Consider the following 9,702-nt stretch of genomic DNA (forward strand, 5'->3'; position numbering starts at 1 on the left):
TTCTCTACCAACTTCTAACAGCTAAGAAATTTCTCTATTCTTTGCTGATCCTTATTCGGATTCAGTAAATGAATTCTTAAATCCTGTCTGTTTCTAGATATCTCTTCCAACTTTCCTGTTCATCAACTGCTTTTGTAACTGCTTAAAACTGCTAAAATAACTGTTTGTTTTAATCAGTTCTTCCTGGAATTTTTATATAAGCCACTGTGGTTTTTCGATTAGTTCTTCGTCCCTCTAAAACTGCTAAACAATGTCTTCAAACCAAGAAAATTTTCAACACAACCTCCATAATGACCTGCTACAGTATTTTGCTAATCTTATGGCTCAAGAACATTCATCTTCCAAAATCAACATTATTACTTTCTTCCCTGGTTCCAAGTTAAATCACAATATGTGCTTGGTACTTAAGATCATTACCAATAAATCTCTTCAGATCACCACTGTGAGAGAAATTCTACAAAAATTCTGGAAAACCAACCATCCCTTCTACGTCTCCGTTTTCACTGATGATACCTTCTTAATAAAATTTGACTCTCGTGTTGATACAGATATGATTAGGGAAAATTGGGAAAATGCCCCAATATGGGGTGCAATGTTGGAAATCTGCCCCAACGTCAAAAATAGTTGGAAAAATGCCCCATTTCGTTAAAATTTCCATCCAACCCAGTTAAGTCACATGTGTATGACAACCATCACCACCAGAACCACCACTAAACCGACGCCACCACCACCCGAACCTTAAACCTTGAACCCTAAACCTTGAATCCTGAATTTTGAACCCCAAACCCTGAATTCTAAAGGATATATTTGGCTTTTTTTTCGCATGTATAAGCTTACACATGTGACTTAACTGGATTTCTAACGGAATGGGGCATTTTTCCAACTTTTTAAATGTTGGGGCAGATTTCCAACATTGCACCCAGTTTTGGGGCATTTTTCCAATTCTCCCATATGATTATGGAGGGGATACCATGGATCATTAAAGAAGACATCTATGCTTTAGAAAGATGCTCTCTAGGTAAACTCCCTAAGGATTATAAATTTGATAGGTTGAATTTGGTTTGCAAATCCATGGATTACCTGTAGAAAACTTGAGCGCGATGTTCGTGTATGAATTGGCGTCTCAGATTGGTGTCACTCGGCCTAATCCTGTCCATGAAGCAACAACTTGGGGACAATTTGCAAGAACGAAGACTCGTATTAACATCAATCGTCAGCTTCCACAGGCAATACCATTCGCTTTGACAAACAATCCAAACTATGAAGTTATAATCAAATATGAACGTCTGCCAAAGTTTTGCTTATTTTGTGGTTTCATTGGCCATCTGATGTGCAACTGCCCAAAAGTGAGTGATTATAAAGATTTCGTATTCCAGAATCATCCAGAACACCTCCACAAACAAGCAATGGAAATGATAAAGCATGTATATCATCCTTCAATCAATGTATCTGCAAAAGCTCAAGCAAAGGAAATTCCAGAATTTAAAGATATATATATTGTTGGTGAATCTACTACATCTAAAGCAAGGGAAAATGCATTCCTTTCCCCATATCAGGATCGATTTGTTCCAAATACTTATATGGGTAAGACATATTCTAATACTGAACATACATATGAAAGAACTAATCTGGTCTTTGGATTTCAACAGGAATTCCGTGTTACATCAGAAATTGTTGATCCCACTAATATCTCTCAGATTGGAAACTTGTCTGTGACTCCTAATTCTTTGAGGGGACCTTCTTATGTGGAGGAACAACAAGTTGAAGAGAGTCGTATGTCAATGATGTTGTTGATGAGTGCCAAATATTGTATATTTTTATCCCTTTTTGTTGGCAATTAACTTATCTTTTGTGCATTAATTCTACATTTTATCCCATATTCTGTATTTTCATTGTTTTCAAGAATAAATATTTTTCTTACTTAATTTTGCATTTTTAGGTAATAAATAAAGTCTGGATGACTTGCGGAGCGGAAAAGAGCTGAAGAGTTGTGAAAAGCCGGAAGAAATTACGCAAGGAAGCCGCAAAGAATGGAGCGCACGTCCAAAAAGCTAGGAATGGGCTCAAGAAGGAAGAATTGTTCTTAAAGAAGATATGGGCTTGGCATACCCAAGGCCCAAAACCCTTACCCAAACCCATTTTCTATATCCATACCCGCCTCCATTCTCAACCGTTAGATCGGATCCATCTCATCATCCAATGGTCGATCCTTCGTAGAGCATCAAAATCTGAAGTCTCTGAAAAACACCATAATACCTAAATTCCAAGCCTTCAGATTAGATCACATTTAGATCCTACGGTCGCTTCTTTGCCTGCGCATCAAATCTCGATACTTCCGCTAAACACTACAGCACCTAACCTCGATCTTCGCCGTTAACTTCGTTGTATCAAGACATCCGACGGTCGCTACCAGATTCTTCAGGGGTAGCCATCCGATTCACCTACCAGCTTCGCATCCAGTGACTCAGATTCGCCAACATCGAATTTTGATATCCCGCCTAACACCCAAGTATCGAACACCTATACCCAACCAAACACTCCCTACATCCCAAAACACTCGAGTCTTCTCCTCCCTCTCAACCTCTCTGTCTGCAACTCCCTCTCCGCATGCTCTCACTGCCACCACCACCATACCCTGCCGCACCACCACCCTTCCATCGCCACTTCCTCCACTGTCACCAAACACCACCTACACGCCGGAGCTACCTCCCCTACCTCTATAGCCATCTAACTCATTGATTTTTCACCACTGAAACCCTAGGTGATAAATCAATAAATTAGGTGAGGCTATAAGACGCAATTGAAGACATGGAGAGGAGCAGAGAAGAGAGAATAGGCATGGGTCGACATCAATTCAGGGATTAGGTGAGTGGACTTTTCAATTCAAAAATTAGGGTTTGCAAGTTAGGGTTTCGAAATTTGGGGATATTTTGTAAACCTATAAAAGGCAACTGATGTGTAGAGAGAAGGGTGTTCTTGGATTAACCAAGTAACCAATTAGGGTTAAATTTCAGTTTTGATATTTTAATTTTAATTCAATTTAGTTCCAGTTTCAATTTAGGTTTGTTTTAATTTTCAATTTCAATTTCAATTGTTATGTTTTAATTCCATGTGTGATGTTTAAATTCCTGTTTTTATGGTTTAATTTCATGTTAGGGTTAGTTTTAATTTCATGTCAGGGTTAATTTCAATTTCATGTTATGTTAGATTTTAATTTTAGTTTCAATTTCAATCTTGTGCTATGATAATGATAGACTGTTTAGGGTTATGATCATGTTTAAGTATAACTGTTAGTATTATGTTAGTGTAAATATCACTCTTCTTTGCTCAAATGTTAGGCTTAGTTTACTGTTGTGTGTCAATGCTAGGTTAGAGCCTTAGAGCATTGAGTTGATTGAGCAGTGGGGAGAAACTAGTGCTCACTAGTGACTGTGAGCAAGCTGGTTCTCTTCCCACTCTAGATGAATGCCTAAAGCCATTGCCTTGGCTTTGCTTTTTTTTTCCTTTTTTTTTACTTCACTGTCTTCTTCACACCCTGCCCTTGGCTTAGGCCTTGGTTCCATTGTTCTTGTTTAGTTTCATTGTTCTGTCACTGTCACATTTACTTCACTGCTTTGGTTTTTCTCTTTGCTTCATTTCCATTGTCTCATTATTTCACTACCATCTTCATTGCTTTGTAAATATCACAGTTTCACTGCCACTATTTGCTCTTGCTTCTCTTTTGTTTCTCCTGTTCTTGTTACTGCATTCACTGCTTTTACTACTTGCTACTGCCTTGTCTCCCCCTGCTGCTGTGCACTGCTTCTGCTGCTGCTGTGCACTGCTTCTGCTGCTGTGCACTGCTTCTGCTGCTGCTGTGCACTGCTTCTGCTGCTGCAAAAGCCACCACTGCTGCTGCTGCTTCCTCTCCAAGGCCCAGACCACAGTTCAGGTTAAGGCCTAAGGATCAGTTCACTACACTGAGCCCAAGACCAAATTCAAAATCAAAAGCCCAAGGCCCAGTGCAATTCAAAAGACCAAAAGCCCATAAGTTCACAATTGAACTGTAAATCCCAAGTTCACAGTTCATTCCAACATCATTCAAAGGCCCAAGGCCTAAAGCACTTCATCATTGCAACAACCCATTAAGCCCAATTTACTCAAAGGGTATTCAAAGCCCAACAGTTCCAAAGGGTATTCATAACCCATTGGTACCACAACCCTTTGATACCTAAAGCCCAATAGCCAACTAGAACCCAAAATAGCTAGAAACTCCAAAACACCCCCAGTCTCTGTGGATCGACCCGTACTTGCACGAGCTACAACTGACGACCGTGCACTTGCGGTATTACTGTAGGCCCGTTTTCATTTCACTTCAATTTTTCACGCTTCTCCGGGCCCACCAAGTTTTTGGCGCCGCTGCCGGGGACTCGGGTTGTGTTTTTCTTGTTGTTTTATTAGCTATTTTTGCATTTCACTGCATAGCATTTGCATCTGCATCTGCTTCACTTCATTTGCTGTTGGACCTGCTGTTCTGAACCTGTTTTTCCTCTGCTGGGACGCCACCAAGGAAAAGAACCAAAGCCCAACTGGGTTTTTGCAACAATATCAGAGCAGCTGGGCTGTGCTTAAAAGGTAACCCATTTAAGAGAACCAAATTGTGGGCTTCCAATTTTTAATTGTGGGCTTGTAATATTAAAGCCAATTTTTGGGCTTTTTATTTTCTGTTGGGTTTGTAATTAATTTTTGTGGGCTTGTTTGTTTAATTTGTGGGCTTGTATTTAATTTTTGTGAGCTTGTTTAATTTGGACTTGTATTTTGTATTCTAGGTTTTTAAACCCAGCTGAGCTTGTAACCGATCACGCTAGGTTAACTCGTTAGTGGGCCGAGTACCCAAATTCTAGGCCGAGATTTTGGACTCAGTTTCACCAAACGTTTTCAAACCAGCTGAGCCAAAGCAAACACAAAACCAACAGTGGGCTTGCTCCCATTCAAAAACCAAATTTTATTTTCTTTTCAAAAAAAACAAAAAAGAAAAAAAAAATATATCAGAAAAATACAAAAAAATCAAGTATTTATCAATTCCATCCTCTCTTGTTCCAAAAATAAAAGAGAGTAGTCAATGTAAATAAGAGTCATGTAAAGAGTCATTTTGTTGTTTCATTGTAATAAGCAAGGAGGGTGTATGCCATTGATGTACAACGCGAGTAATTGTGAAATACCTCCAACTCATTCACAATTCTCGTAAAGTCCGGACAGCTAGCTAGATTTCGACCTTGGTTCTTAGCCTGAGAAACTATCTCTTGGTGATTAGTAGTCATAACTTCAGATCTTTCTTTACACATGTGTAGATACACTTTACACTCTTATCACATGTCTTTTTTTTGTTATCAGTGCTAGGATTGTGCCTTACATAGCTAGATTGACATCTCCATTTTGTTGTGAGCTTAAACTGTTTTGCACATGTCACATTTGATGGAATATGAGCTTATATTTTGACCTAGAACTTTGTAGGTACGTTCTAAGCAAACCTTCACGAGACTTCAACTCGTCCACTAGGGACACTTAGTGGTTTAAAAGGCTTAGTGCATACGCTAAATGCATTCGAGAGACCAGCGACAGTGGTATAGGTAGGATTTCCTTAGTTTTGTTTTACTTGAGGACAAGTAAAATTCAGGTTTGGGGGTATTTGATGAGTGCCAAATATTGTATATATTTATCCCTTTTTGTTGGCATTTAACTCATCTTTTGTGCATTAATTCTACATTTTATCCCATATTCTGTATTTTCATTGTTTTCAAGAATAAATATTTTTCTTACTTAATTTTGCATTTTTTAGGTAATAAATAAAGTTTGGATGAATAGCGGAGCGAAAAGAGCAAAGGAACGGCGAAGACTCCCGCTAGGAGGAAGCGAAGAATGTCGTGCACAAGACCAAAAGGCTAGAAGTGGGCTTGAAGAGGAAGAATTGTTCTTAAAGAAGATATGGGCTTGGCATACCCAAGGCCCAAAACCCTTACCCAAACCCATTTTCTATATCCAAGCCCGTCTCGGATTTCAGCCGTCAGATCGAAGCATTTCAGCATCCTACGGTCGCTCCATCATCGCACATCAAACTCCGAAGCCCCCGCTTTACATCATGGTGTGAAATGCAAAGACACACAGAAGCTTGCAAGTATACAAGGCCAAGTTATGATATAGAAGGTAAGCAGGGGGTCAGTCCACAGGGAGTGGGAGCAAACTAGAGAGAAACCTAAGCTAACAATGGAGACAGGACACTATGGCAGTGAGCAAAGCAAGGTAATGTGGCAGATTCAAAGAACTAAAACAGTTACACAACAAAGCAGCACAGCAGAATAACAATAGCAGGGAACCAAGGCTATAAGCCAAGGGCAAGGTGAGGATTGTGCACTGATTTCAGTGCACAACAGCTACAAATTGCAGGAATTTAAACAAGAAAAACAGGCAAGGAGAATAACTGATCAGGAAGCAAAATAGAACTGAATAGAGGTGACTGCAAAGGGATTGGTGGTTAAGCCAAGGCTTAGGATCCACCTTGTGTCCTAATCAAATAACATGTTTCTAGGTTGAGTTTGATCCTATGCATACATCTAGAAATAGAAGAATACTAAATTGCTCAATAGTTTGCCCCTAGCATTGGCTGTCTTTTGACAGCACAGCCAATCACAGGCACTATGAGCATTGGTATCTCCCATTTGCTCAAGCAAAACAGGGCATCAGGAGAACTATCCTAGCAACCTGTCAATTGACAGTACACAAGGCTTCAACTGAGCCTTAGCTTAGTGCTACTTAGCTCATGCTCAACATGTTACAAACATAAGCATTCATCATACGAAATAATTCAAACATAACATAACAATCAACTGTAATTGCATAAGAAGACTGAAATTGGAATTGCATAAAATTTTGTGGCAAATTCTCTACTGGCTAGTCCAGAGAGCATCCCCTCTAATTCACAACCCTTACACCTATTTATACCCCAACCAAATCCCCAAAAATCAGGACTACATCAGTCCAATTAGGGTTTGGTGAAAATACAAATAAATCAAATAAATCCTACTAACTATGATAACAACCCTAATTGGACTACCCATGCTTCAATTAGACGTACAATTGATTCCCCAAAAAATTCCCAAATCAGAAAAATTAGGGTTCTTATAAAAATTATTAAAATTTTTACCTAATCACTGTTGACATGGTGGATGTCGACCCTGCCTCCAATCCTTCTCCTGATGCTTCTCTTGTTCTTCCCATGCCCTAATTGCTTTTCTAGCTCATCTATTCATCAATTTCTCTTCTAGGGTTCCTGTGAGAGGAAAAGATCGAGGAATTGATGTTATAAAAAGCTAGAGGAGTAGGGGAATGATGGCTCGAATGGTGATGGTTGAATGATTTGGGAGGGATGGTGGAGTGATTTGGGGGAAGGGTCACTGTTGCAGAAGAGGGGAAGAAGATGGATTCGATGGATTTGGGAGAAGGGTGTGTTTGGCTAATGGGTGTAGGGTTCGGTCGCTATGGTGTGTAGCGGGATCATCGAGTTAGATGTTTGGCGATCTCGACCATGGGATATGGAGATGAAAGATCAATCTGACGGTGAGATGAAGTGGATCCTGTAGCGACCGTTGGATTATACAATACAACAAATAACGACAGCAGATGGAGTTAGGTGTTGTAGTGTCTTGCAGGGACTTCAGATCTTGATGCACGATGAAGAAGCGACCATTGGATGATGAGATGGATCCAATTAACGGCTGAGAATGGAGGCGGGTATGGATATAGAAAATGGGTTTGGGTAAGGGTTTTGGGCCTTGGGTATGCCAAGCCCATATCTTCTTAAGAACAATTCTTCCTTCTTGAGCCCATTTCCAGCTTTTTGGACGTGCGCTCCATTCTTTGCGGCTTCCTTGCGTAATTCTCCCGGCTTTTCACTACTTTTCTGCTCTTTGCTCCGCAATTCATCCAGACTTTATTTATTACCTAAAAATGCAAAATTAAGTAAGAAAAATATTTATTCTTGAAAACAATGAAAATACAGAATATGGGATAAAATGTAGAATTAATGCACAAAAGATGAGTTAAATGCCAACAAAAAGGGATAAATATATACAATATTTGGCACTCATCAAATACCCCCAAACCTGAATTTTACTTGTCCTCAAGTAAAACAAAACTAAGGAAATCCTAACTATACCACTGTCGCTGGTCTCTCGAATGCATTTAGCGTATGCACTAAGCCTTTTAAACCACTAAGTGTCCCTAGTGGACGAGTTGAAGTCTCGTGAAGGTTTGCTTAGAACGTACCTACAAAGTTCTAGGTCAAAATATAAGCTCAGATTCCATCAAATGTGACATGTGCAAAACAGTTTAAGCTCACAGCAAAATGGAGATGTCAATCTAGCTATCGAAGGCACAATCCTAGCACTGATAACAAAAAAAGACATGTGATAAGAGTGTAAAGTGTATCTACACATGTGTAAAGAAAGATCTGAAGTTATGACTACTAATCACCAAGAGATAGTTTCTCAGGCTAAGAACTGAGGTCGAAATCTAGCTAGCTGTCCGGACTTTACGAGAATTGTGAATGAGTTGGAGGTATTTCACAATTACTCGCGTTGTACATCAATGGCATACACCCTCCTTGCTTATTACAAAAACAACAAAATGACTCTTTACATGACTCTTATTTACATTGACTATTCTCTTTTTATTTTTGGAACAAGAGATGATGGAATTGATAAATACTTGATTTTTTTGTATTTTTCTGATTTTTTTTTTTTTTTTTTTTTTTTTTTTTTTTTTTGACAACACTTTTGATACATAACAAAAGGAAACAAAAGATTACATGACACTTTGCAAGAGGTAGCCCTTTTTGATGCACCCAGTTAAATTCGATGGTTGTCTTTCTTAATGTAACCTCCACCTTCTATCCCAACCAACCAAAGAACAAGCTAGTCAAGTTTCGTTCAGTATTCTAAAGTGATTGGCAATCGTAACTTCCTATCAAACACCTTGAAGATCGAGGCCATACATGTATTGGTAGATCGTGCGCGTGCAAATTTCTTATCACTATGTGAATTGTGCTAGAATCAGGGTGCCTAAATATCTAGACTAAGACTCCTAATAAAAATACATATTTGCACAAGAGTCAACATTTCAAGGTAAATGAGCTCCATTTTTATGATTTTTTTTTTTAATTTTTTTTTTTTTTTTTTTATTTTGATTTTCAATTTTTTTTTTTTTTGGAATTTTTCAATTTTTTCAAAAAGAAGAAGGAGTTTTTTCAATTATGGCAAATTATCATGGTATCTACTCTATACCCCCAAACCTAAACTAAACATTGTCCTCAATGTTTCAAAATATGGAAAGAATTATAAAACAATATATGAAGAGGAACATGCTGAGTAGAGTAAAAGGAGAGAGAATACCCGATTGTACGGCGCAGCTCGATTAAAACTCCGTTATTCAAGGCAAAAATCCATCATATTAGGAGTCACAATGGATGAGCACAAAATATACAAAAGGAAATTTAACTAACACATTATCTACAAGAAAATTTGGTTTTTAATGGGATTGGACTTTTTGGAAAAAATTTGGTTTTGTTGGGAAACATTTGGTTTTGATGGGAAAACGAAAAATTTTGGTTTTTAGGGAAAGATTTGGAAAACTTTTTGGTTATTTAGGGAAAGAGTGGACCAGTTTAGT

This window comes from Papaver somniferum, chromosome 1 (genome assembly GCF_003573695.1).
Source record: "Papaver somniferum cultivar HN1 chromosome 1, ASM357369v1, whole genome shotgun sequence".
NCBI lineage: Eukaryota > Viridiplantae > Streptophyta > Magnoliopsida > Ranunculales > Papaveraceae > Papaver > Papaver somniferum.